Source organism: Crocodylus siamensis, chromosome 2 (genome assembly GCF_052110815.1).
Source record: "Crocodylus siamensis isolate JL-2025a chromosome 2, ASM5211081v1, whole genome shotgun sequence".
Classification (NCBI taxonomy): Eukaryota; Metazoa; Chordata; order Crocodylia; family Crocodylidae; genus Crocodylus; species Crocodylus siamensis.
Genome location: NC_143396.1, coordinates 186,718,927 through 186,731,633, shown reverse-complemented (window position 1 = coordinate 186,731,633; position 12,707 = coordinate 186,718,927). Strand labels below are relative to the sequence as shown.

General features: G+C 42.1%; 1 protein-coding gene and 1 pseudogene across 20 annotated transcripts in view; both read right to left on the bottom strand.

Moving 5' to 3' along the window:
- Window positions 1-12,707, bottom strand: part of SOX6 (SRY-box transcription factor 6) — a 536,736-nt gene that overhangs the window by 36,780 nt on the left and 487,249 nt on the right. The gene's annotated exons all lie outside the window — the stretch shown is intronic.
- LOC149871483 (U2 spliceosomal RNA) lies at window positions 3,248-3,480 on the bottom strand (annotated as a pseudogene).

Genomic DNA, 12,707 nt, shown 5'->3' with positions numbered 1-12,707 from the left:
TCAAACACCTCCTAGCACAACAATTTATAAAGCACAATGTTGCTTTAAAAACATCAGGGATAATTCTGCAGTCTTTTACTACACCAGATATTAAAAAGATAAAGCTTGGGGTTTTTTTCTTTTTAATAAGGCTCACAGGACATACATTTCATAATATGTTGGCCACTGTATTAATTTTTAAATGGAAAACAAAGGATGGCAATTAACCCTCATGAGTAATAGGAGCACAACTTGAAATTTGACCTACAAGTTGCTGAAGTTGGGGCTGAAATACAAAAGGGTCCAAAACACATGTTTGCTAGCTACTATGCAGCACAGCCATGACCTAAAATAGTTAAACTATAATTGTGGTTTATAGAGGAAAAATTTGTGTTGACAAACTGGGAGACAGGCTGCCAGTACAAACTCCCTAACATTATGTCCATCATGGAATCGCTGTTACTATCTAGAAAATACACAACACACAGTGTGCCAAAAGATTTTAACATCTATATTGGAATTATTACATTAATGGCTCATTTACGATATTCAATCCTCAACTCATTTTGACACCTCCTAGCATGTAACGTCATTCTATGTATTACTATTAGTAACTCAGTGTTTGCCATTCTCACTTGTCGTAACACATCTATAATTAAATTGCAAACACCTAGGGCTAAGGTACGTGTGTCTTGTTTCTTTCTGCTTAGTCCATTTTGTGGATAATATTAATGATTTAGTAATATAATTACATAGAAAAAAGAGAAGCAGCAAGAGTGATGGGAGGGAAGGAGTTCAGTGTTAACAATTGTTAGAAATGTTTAGGCGTAATTATTAATGGGTTGCACCTGTCGGACAAGAATTTGTGGGTGATAACAGGAAGCTGTGCATGCAAAATTAGCTGCATGCCAAAATGCCCTTTCACAGTGACCTGATTTATGCAGGATTTTGCAGTAAAATAGTTGTTCAGGTAAGCTTTGCAAGTACAGGTTTTGCCGGTGCCTTTGAAATGTTACCCTTCCTTTATAGCTACTCTGTTACAAACATATAATAATGCTGGTAACAGTCCTAAAAATACAGAAATGTTTTCAATGCACGGTACAGACCGAAAGTCTATAAAATTAAATATGAGAAAAAAATGAAGAAACATCTGTATTCTGAAAGACAAATGACTGGAGCTAAGTGTATGAACAGATGAGGAAAGAAGTGACCCTAAACCATTTTTCTATTTCCAAGACCTTGAGGCCAGTGGAGAACAAAAATTCCTGTTGTGTATGTTAGAGCAGCACAGATTGTACCAGGTGGGCTAGCTCCTTTACCCAGACTTAAGCAAAGGGCTCAATACTTCATTCCTAACCTGAAGCTGCCCCACCCTCTGCCCATGTCAAGATCTGGGAAGCAGGTGATATAGGGTACGTCTACATGTGCAATGAATGCCTGGATTTTCTTTGCAGAACATTCAGGTGCATTTAACTGTACCCTGCATGCATGTGAGCATGTGCCCATTGAAAGCAAATTTGCTCCTGACAGGAGCAGTTCACTCCAGGGCTGATCCTGCCCTTCTTTACCCCCCACCCTCTACAGCAGCCAAGTTCCCCCAGGTGCCAGCCTGGGGCTACCAGGAGGAATGGGGGCTGTTCCCAATCCCCACAGGGTGGGGGAGATCTCTCTTGGCAGCTGGGACTGCTGCATCTCAGACACATGGAGAGCAGGTCAAGACCTGATCTCCACATGGCTAGGATGCAGAAATCCTGGCTGCCAGGACTGACATCCCAGGCACATAAGCAGCGGGACAAGTCCTGGTTTCCATGAGGTAGAGAGACAGCTGCCCCTGTAGCCAGCATATCTCCCTTCCCCTCCCCCCACATTGGGACTTAGCCAAGCAGCAGCAGCCCCACTGTGGCCTGGGCTGACCAGGAGCAAATTACTCCCAGTCATTACCTATACATGCACTACTGCACAGTGACTAAAGTGCCATTAATCCAGCACCTTTATTTCCTGGTACTAGCGCATAGCACATTAACCTAGTTTACTGCACAGTAAGTCCTGTACACATGTAGACGGTGATGCTTTACTGAACGTTAGATTAGTTTAATACATAGTACGTGTCTTGTGTAGATATGTCCATAAAGATGGTTTTACCATGAACTGAAATTTACTTGGTGCTGGGAAATTCTCAGTGATCTGTTTGAGGCAGCCTGGAGTCTCTTTTGCAATACCAAAGCTCTCTTAGGGAGAGCACAGGAACAGGCCCATGGAGTTTTCACTGACATCAGTGGCAGTCCCACATGTACCTCCAAGAGTATTTTGGCCCTATATGGGTGCATCTATACATACTATTAATGTGTAGCACTGAATTATGGCACATATTGCACAGGAGCTTATTGCTCCCAAGCACCACATTTAAACAGGCACCCAGGGCTGCAGCATGTCAAGCTGGATCAGAGCAGCCCCAGCTGGCAGGAGGCTCCAGGAGTCAGCCTGCCAGCCTGGGGATGCTCCAACTTGTCTCAATGTGCTGTGAAGGGGCTGGCTGAGGCACAAGAGTGCTCCAGTGTGGGGCTAGCTGGCAGACAGCCCCTGCACTGAAGCACCCGCATGCCCCAACCAGTCCTGTCAGCATCTACACGCGTGTTGCTGTGCACTAAAAAAACTCTGCTTCAGGATAGTACTTGTATTTACATGTGCTAACCTGCAGCAGAGTTTATTAGTTTATTGCAGACCAGTAGAGTCGCAAATGTAGATGTTGGGATATTTACGGCAGAACTAATTAGGCAGCTCTGCAGTAAATGCCTTCTGTAGACATGCCCTATTGGCACAAAAAGTGCAGCTCCTCACTGTAATGCAGAACTTTTTGCAAGAAGCACTGTGAGTTATAACGATCCCCCAGACCAAGCAGAAGTTCATTACTGGTTCCAGGGGGAGCAGAATCTAACTGCAGCCTGCAGCCATTTTCCCCTTGCAATGGCCCCTTCTCCCTTGCAGCCTGTCCCTGTTTTCAGAATGGGAGGGAGAAAAGGGAGCAGAGGGAGCTCAGTCTAAGGGTTCCCCAGCCGGCATTGGAGGGTGAAGTAGGTGAATGGACACCCCCTCACCTCAGGGGGTGGGTCCAATTCACCTTTCCCACCCTCCAGTGGGGACTGAAAAAAAACCCACCAAAATTCCTCTGCTCCTTTTCCTCCCTCCCTTTCTTAAAATGGCTTGGAAGCTGGCAGACACAAGTTAGAGAAGACACTATATTTTGAAACTTTTTTTTTTTTTTTCCTGCTTTTTTTGCACCGGTCCTGGAAGCACTGTAATACCAGGTCAATGCATGGAGTGGATGGAGCACGCTCCGGTTCCACCACCCAATACCAAAAAGAATCTGCTCAATATAGACCTCCTATGGAGGACATATCAGAGACAATTACCCTGGGGAGCTCGCCTACGTGGTCACGCTGCTTCCCCTGCCAGGTAAGTATTTTGAAACACCTTCATCTGAACCCACATACAGTGAGAGTTCAGATTTTCACCCAATCGCCCATCTTTGAAGTAGTGTGCAGCCAGGCCCTCTGTTTGGTCATGGCTATAGACCACTTTTTGTGGCCAGATTGGGTGCAAATTGTCACTTCTGTCTGTGCCCCACGTGTGCAAAAAAATCCTTAAAACCACTGATCTAGTATACTTTTTTGCTCCCTTTGCTTAAAAATAGCTAAACTGATTACTTTCAACATTTGCAACAATAATTTTCTCATGGGATGAGATTTTCTATGCAAAGCTCCAGCCTAGAGTTACTTTTTACAGCCATGTTCTAAATTCCTGAAAATAATGGTTTACTATATAATGGAAATTGTGACAGGCCCTTAACTGTAGCTGTGCTAATGGGTACCTCTATATAATACTCAAGGCATTGTAACAGTGGCTGTATAATATTAGCAATTCTACTGTAATCATTTTTCACATAAAGGCGCTATTATAAAAGTATCATTTACTGTAGTACTGAAACAGCACATAAGAAACCCTTACATTTAGCAGTAGGAAAAAATACAAGAAGACAGTTGAAAATCCAAACGTAACACTTGTGCAGGACTCTCAGATTTATGAATTTGAAAGTGAGAATTGTACTGCATATTAAATATTAGTGTCTGGAGAGGAGTAGTTTTCAATGCAGTTGGGAAATTGGTCCACACCCCCACATCTCAGATTTTTCATCACTCAAGGTGGGAGTTCCACCTATAAGATTTTATGTGGGTATTGGCAACAGCCCCATCCATAAAGTGGCTGCCATCAGAAAAGCAATGGGACAGTCCTTAAAGGCTGAGGGCTTGAATCCCTTCTCATTTACAGGCACTAGTGGGAATCTACTGACCTCAGTGGAGTGTTTTCCAATTCACTTCACAGTACAAGGGATCAGAGTCGGGCTCTGGGTCTTGGCCAAGCCAACTGAAATATGGCCCTTCAATCCTTTCTCCCAAGTTCCTGACATGCTATTAGTTATCCTGGTCAATGCAGGCACAATCAGGGAGGTGTCCAAGTGCTAACAATGGCAACCACAATTACTGGGGACCACAAGTTAACATCAGGCCATATAACTTGGCTATTAAGAAGTTATTTCATCTTTAAGTAATACACACTTGGAGTTTTGTTTATCAAAGACTGGAAAGGAGACTACTGGGGAACAAAGCTTCCAAAGTTTGAGGTTTCTGCATTCTTTCTGGAAACACTTCTTTGTTTTCAGACAGCTTTCACCATTTCCCGATTTTCATCTTTCCTTTCTCAACTGCCATAGCAACTATTACAAATATTTATGTGCGACAAATACTGGCACAGGGAGGCATTCTTTCCTCCAGTATTTATGAAGCACTGTCACAAAAGTAGATGATGTTTTGTCATGCATGTACTACCCACTGTTTACACCTCAGCATAGTAGGGTGTTAAACAAGGTTACCTCATAGTTTTGGATTGTGTTGGCAGCTTGCCAAGATTGATCTGCTTGCCTAAAAAATTGCTCTGTCTCACTTACCTCTCCTCAGCAGGTCAAATTTGACTGTTTATACAGTTTTAAAGAATTGTTTTACAAGTGGATTTTTGCTGCCACTCTTTTGCAAGACCACTTGGCTTATAAAGTGGAAGGATGCAATGGACATTGTTTTCCATCTGCATCAGCACTGTTTTGGAGATATGGTGAATATATCTCTTTGATCATGAACAGACAAATATGCACCTCAATCTAGTTTGCATTTTTCTGTATACTGATGAAAACTGCATTGAATCAGAAACAGACACATAGTTCTCTTGGGGCAGCTAATAAACTAAGCAGCTACTACTCTGCCTTGGTGCTAGACAAAGGGGAACCAGGTAAAAGCTTGTTTGCCTTCAGCAAGATGTAAAGAAAGATATAAAGAAACAAAACTTAAAGCAAAGGAATTCACATTAGTAAAGTTTAACTCCTGATTCTTTCCAGGGATTTCTCCGCAAAGTTGGTAAAGTCATGCAGTTCAGGGGTCCACTACATTATTGCACAGATGTGTCCTATATCAGTCTATCCCAAATGATTTGTATGCTGAGGTAGGACTCTCTCAGTCACTCCTTTTAGATTTGTACCACTTGGTATAAATACCCATTAGACCGGGCCTCTAACCTGGGTCTGCTATAGGCATGATAAGGGCACAGATCATTAGCTGCATACACATACTTTCCTGTTGATGCTATTCTGCTTTGTATAATTTCAATATTCACTGGGTCACAGGGCAACCAACTCAACACCCTAATGATTAGGACACTTATCTGGGATGTGGCAGACTGAGACGCAGGTCTCTGGTCTAGGTCTGGATCTTCCATAGGCACACTGAGTGTCTTAACCATTAAACTATTATACTGTCCCAGGTTGAAGCTGGTTCATTGTTCATCTCTCTCTCTCTCTCGCTCTCTCCCCTCACCCCCCCACCCCCATTTCCCCTTTCACTAATGTTTCCATGGTGGGAAGGAAGACAACCGAAGGGCTTAAACCATCATTTGGGGGATGGCAACCTGTGCTCCTAGCTTTCTGGCCTGGAAGAATGTGGAGGGACAGAAGGGAAGGAGACAAACATGTCAAGGTATGCTCATAAAAACTAAGGAGGCAGCACAGGGTAAGGTCCATTTTCTGACTGATCATTTTTCCCTGCAGGTTGAACATGCTCATGAGAAGCTGGCTAGGATGCTCCTTCTCATAACTGTAGAATGTACTCACTGAACACAACTAGAACTCTAACAACAGGATACGCAAACATAAAATCACACCGAATTAGGAGAGGATAGGAAAAGGAAAAGCCATAAATACCAACATGATTTGACTTCATATAGTAATAGGATTTCTGCAGTAAGGAGAAGAGTTTCACACAAGCTGTCCCAAATAGTGAAATGTGAGGTTATGCAGATGGTATGGTATAAGTAACTATAGATTGTGACTACTGCACTATTTGTTCTTTGCACTAATACAACACTCTCTATCCAATAGCTGCCATTTCATTTATCCATATTAACTTAGCAAGTAGCCAGTTACACCTCTGTGTATAATAATTCTCTTTTTATGGATGGGAAAACCAAGGCACAGATAAGTCCAGTCTCCTATGTCAGGTCAAACAATGAAAGTGAAGCAGAGCCAAAGACGCAATGCATAAAGTCATTGCATGGAGCCCATAGGCTAATCAAGAAAACTGCACTTCTTTTAACAGATCAAATTCTTTAGCATTGGTCTCTAATGGGATTTAAACCAATGGCTATCAGAACTAAATGGAACAGCTATACTCTCTGTATTAAAATGGAACCATCATCAGCTGTCTATAGAAGCATTTCTGTTTCTGCAAGTCTCCAGTCATTAATAGGCAAGACCCTGACCTAGTTCCTTCACATGAACTAAGTATTTTGAACACAAGCCCACAAATATAAGAAGCTGTTCCAGTACAGGTTATCCTCGGCATACATGGCACTAAAGAGTATGGCATGTACATACACTACAAGGTATGTGATTCAAAAGAAGCTGCCTAGTGCCTAACACCAAATGGGCATCTATGTGAGGAATCTTTGTTAGGTTGAACCAAGAAAAAGCTCTCAGCTCTATACTCATAGAGACAGGAATTGATTGAAAAGAAAAACATTAAAACAGTGCAAACATGGCTGCTGTTGATCTGTATTCCACTGCAGCTTGGCCAACAGCTGTGAACAGGGAAAAACTGTGTCAGTCATGCTTAAAAAGTGGGTTTCAATGTAGGCTTGTTTTAAACATGTTTCTGTCCGATCCTTACTGATTAGCTGTATTACTACCAATCCCAATCACTACCAATCAAATTCATTAGCCTCCCCCCTACAAATCAAGAGAATATTACAATATATTATAATTATTTGGTTCATTTGATCTGTCCCTTGGTTTCAGGGCCTTTACTATGAATTTAACTCATATTTTCAAGCTCTGCTCAGCCAGAAACCTTTACTTCTTTTAACTGAAAGCAAAGATTTCTAGTCAATACAAAGAATCTAGGAGCTGGCGATTCTAAAAAAGCATTATACATTGTTACAGTTGGCAACACTATGTTTGAGTCCTGTGTGGCGCTACTTAGAGGGGGTGCAAGATTGGCAGCCTCCATTACTATCACTGGTGGTGAGGCAGTCACTGCCACAGTTGCAACATTAATGGGGAAACTGCACATACTGCGAGGAGCTAACACGTTTAACTGTTAAACCTAAGTCTATCACATCCTTCCATATGTCCTGGGATCTCAGTAGAGCCAAATATAATGAACTTCAAGACTTACAAGATCATAGTCCTTGACTTAAAAAAGAATCTTATAACTACTTGAGGATCAATAAATAAGTACCAGAGGCACTCCTAGAATTAAAAGAAAAATATTACTTCGGGCTTTTGAAAGTGAGACCAATGCCACAATTGAAATTCCATGCATTTGTATAAGGTGTAACCAGTAGAGAGAAACCTTCCCCAATATTAGTACACTGGCACACAGAATAGAGTAATGAATGAGGGTCTGCTGGCATTTCCTATAATAAATAATTTTGCTGGGCCGTAAACACCATTTTTTGATGCACAAAATTTGGAATTTTTAGCTCAGAAATAATGTTGTCTTAATATGAAATGCTGATAAAATCGCAGCATTCTAAAAAAGTAATAAACTGTCCTAACTCAAAGAAGTTTTCAATTTGTGGTGATATGAGGAAAACTCTGAAAGGATTTTATATGTTGTTTGAATGAAAAAACAAAACCAAAAATAATTCTGTTCTATAAAATAATTAAGGGCTTGCTTCTAGTTAGTACATAAAAATAAATGTAACATTTAAGAACTAGGACAGCAAAGATGCATAGCTTCTTTAATGCAATCCTCAGTCACTGTTTTGGTAAGAAAGCATAATGGTAATGGTGAATCTATATAACCACCTGAACATACAACTCCACAATGTCAGGGCAGAACTAGTGGGAAGCAATTTTGCAGGCACAACTGACACACTGACTTTTGAAAATGTGGCCCTAAAACACCCATTTTTTTAGGATCTTACAGCTATGCAATTCAGATCTGCAAAGCAATTCGTTCATAAATTAAGTCACTGCTTTTCAAAACTTTTCTTTGTCTGTTCAGTCTTCCACATTAAGAATTATGAGCACACAGAAATGTAATTAGCCTGCATAATCTCTTTGATTTTTACTGGCAACTTTTGAATTGGAATAGACCCTCTGACTGTTGGAATTAGAAGTAGTGGAAGCATAGGACCATCTCTCAAAGCAGTAAATGTTGAATCAGTTTTTCAGTCCAGCATATACCGATTCTATGCCAGTATGACTAATTCAGAGGAAAGTCAGGCCAAAGCAAAAAAACACCTTGAAATGTACTTGAAGTGAAGGGGCAGAAAGATCACACAAATAAGCTTTTTGTTAGTCTGAGCAATGTTCTGCCACTTCCAATCCCTCTGTATACCCATACAGAAATTGGTAAAGATAGTTAGCAGTGTTAGTCTGAAGCTAGGTAGAAGGAAGAGCAAGGTAGCACCTTATAGAGTAACTTTTTCAGAGAGGTATGAGTTTTGTAGACTACAGCTTACTTCAGCAGGCTTCTGGAGCATTGTGGTCCCTGAAAAAATATCTGTACCTGAGAGTCATCTGGGGAGAGAAATGCTCTCTGCATTTCAGAAATTCAGAAATTTCAGAATTCAGAAAACTTCCCTGATACTAAATCCAAAGTAAGGAAAGAAGTGCGACTGCTGCCCACTCATTCTGTCAAGATGTTAGCTGGTGCTGTCTGAGCAACAAGTCAATTTGGCCTATGGAGTTTTAGCTGCCTCTGCATAGAAAAATGCTACAAGTTTAAGATTTACCCAAATACATGTAACTGCATAACTATCCTTTATGTGTGTCTCTCATACCATGCAATATAACACATAAGTATTATACAGATGGTCTTAGAGTACCTGACAATAAACTGAAACTCTACCACCAAATGAAAAAGAAAAAAAAGAGAACCCCCCAAGACAATATTAAAGAGAAGATATCAAATGCACTAAGTCTTAAAAGAGTGTGACTAGAGCTATTATAGAACAGTGACACTCAATTGAGATAGTGACCTTGACAACATAATACAAAGGAACAAATCACACTTCTTTCAAGAGGCCAAAGAACAACTATGGGTTTATAGAGTTCCTTAGCAACCCGCAACTGAAGTAGACACATATGTAAGCACAGGATGCCACTGCTACATATAAAAACTTTGTGATATGCTGCAAAACTGCAAAGATCTATAACAGCCTTATTTAAGATTAGGAAGAAGTGTAAATATTCTTGAAGACTAACAGAGTCTGTCATACAGTGTAGTACATCAGAGATCATAGTTTAATTGTTGACATTTCAGCCACAGTATTTTCAATGAGCTTCCACTCTTAGACATGCCATGCTAGGAGAGTCATCTCTTAGCTTGCCAAGAAGAAAAGACAAAACTTGGAAGATATTTTTAATGTCTTTTAATCTACTCCCCTCTGTAATATCTTCTTTAACTTCACCTTGTCTACAACCAGAAGGACAAATAAACAGCTCACTCTTGAACTCTTGCCAGCAACTTTTTTCATAGATCAGCAGACAGATTCATCCAGCACCCGCTTTCCAGAGACATCTGTCTACTAATGCTAAGTCTGGTAACCTGAATCCATTCATGAACTCGGATTTCCCACATGGCAGCACACCATGCCAAAAGTGTCCCATTAGCTCTAGAGGGAGGAGGGACTTCGTCTGTCCTTAACCTGGCACAGTTCACTGCTTCTTGAAGTTACATGTCAAGGCTTCATTCTTTTATTATCCAGCAACAGGATGGGCCAACACTGCCAATGAGTTTCTCAAGATACTATGCTAAGGACACTCGGAGGAAGAAAGACAAATATAAGAAAATGAACTAAGAGAGAAAGGTCTACAGAGAACTCATCTGACAAAAACTGGTAACAGGATTTTGTAATGTTTTGTTCTAAGTCAGGAACAAATTTTTATTTTTTAAATGAAAATTTTAATGTATTTTTAAAAAACTGGGTCAGGAGATGGAAACTCCAACTCTTAATTATATATATTTATGTGTATGTCATTGGATATCAGTGAAACTGTCCTTGGCATTTTATTAATTTTAACACAGATGAATATTTCTCAAAAAATTTTCTCTCAGGCTATTACTTGCTGTTCATTGTTCCTCTAACACGGTAGCAAGCAGAACTACCCAATGTAACTCAGGTGTCCATCCTCATGCAAGACATGGTGAATAAATGGTGTTAGTACTTTGCAAACAACCCATAAGTTGGAAAAATGTCCAAAATCATACAGTAAATACTTCGAAAGAAAAAATATACATAGAAGGACATCTGGCTCAATTATCTAATGTTTCACTATGCAATTAAGATGCTAAATTCTTAGTGGATATTATTCATTATAAATAATTTTATCAGCTTCAGCCAAGAATGCTTTTAAACTATATAATGGTAGTATTGGGATGATATCAGTGTAATCCAAGGAAGGCTACCTTGTGCCCAAAAGCTGTTTAAGCTCTCTCCCAGTTGGTCTATAAAAGAGATCACCCCTTACATATCCTTAAATTACTATATTTTATTGCATATAACATGCCCTGGAATCTAATACACACCTTGTTTTTGAAAGGCAAAATGAAGAAAAAGATCTTGCAGTAACTGAGTAGCATCAACTAGGGAGCTGACCCTGCTCGTCTGGACTTTTGGGTGTGTCTAGATGAGCACAGTTGTGCAGTATGTGACACTGCAATCATGTTTGCAGTGCCTCATACCACACAATCCAGTGTTTTCTGCACTGCAAAGGCATGCTGCTCAAGTGTGTGCTACCCCATTTTTTTCTGTGGAATTTTTGACCAGGGGTCAACAAAAAAAACCTTGGGGAAAAAACCCCACAAAGCAGCACGCACACTCGGGCAGCATGCACTGCTGAAAAGCAGAGCTGGGCTGCCCAGAGCTGCACTGTGGCTGCTGGCCAGGCTCTGCCCAGCAGGATAGCCATGGCTGCAGCCTTGGGAGGCCCTCAGGACCCCAGGTAAGACTCCTGGGGCCAGCACAGTACTGACCCCAGCCTCTCCTCCTGCCCCTGGGGTAACTTGCCATTCACCAAAGCGTGTGTGGCATAGGTATCCCCAGGGAACCAAATGTCCACACATGCAGGCACATGCACTTGCAGGAGCTCAAATGCAGCAGCACAAATTTGTGCCAAAGATTTGTGCCTCAGCACACATGCCTGAACATGCACTTTGGTGTGGGGCAAATTGTGCCACTTGGAGCAAACTGACCTTGCCCAATTCCTCCCAAATTTTCACCCAGGGGGAGCTAGGGACTGGGGCCAGCCCCTTGTGCCAGTCGGACTGCTGATGCAGCCCTAATGTAGAGTGGCCCCTGCACCCTTTACCCACTGCAGCAGTCTGGTTGTGGGTGCTGCCACCTGTGACAGTATGTGGCCCTATGCCTGCATGCCTGCCAGACCTGGATGGGGACCGCATGGCTGCCTGGGCTGTAGCATGGGAACTGCAGCAGAGGCCCCCGCACTTCTGGGTCAGCAGTTGGCCTTCATGTGGAACTGCAGTCATGTCTTCTGGTGCCCCTGCCCTACCATCTGGGCATCTATCACCCAGAAGATGTGCTTGTTGTGGTGGTCCACTTCGAACTGTCAAAGTGTGTCCTACTGGCCCAAAATGGCCAGTCAGCCACCGTGTCTGCCCTCCAGCTGGGTCGCTGGTACTGGCCCTGGGCACGGTCCTCTGCCACTTGCTTCACCAGCAGAAATCCTGGTGTTCCCTGTTTACAAATTGCAAATTTTCTCATAAAACCCCCAAATTCTTTCATTACAATATCCAAAATCCATGTTCTTCTGTGATTAAAAGAAAATCCACTATATCTAAAGAGATCACTTGGGCTCACGTCAGTTCTTAGCCAGAGTGCAGGACCTCCATCTAACCCAGGAGGTGCACAGTCCCACCAGGGGAGACGCCTTGTTGGACCTGGTGCTGGCCACGGGTGATGACCTGGTGAGGGGGCTGCGGGTGATGGGCCACCTGGGAGACAGCGATCATCGCTTGCTGGAATTCACCATCCAGCGTAAGGTGGCAAAGGGCTGCAGCAAGGCAACAGCCCTAGACTTTAGGAGGGCTGACTTCAACAAGCTAAGGAGGATCGTTGGGGAAGCGCTGAGGACCCAGAGGGGAAGGGAATCAGATGTCGAA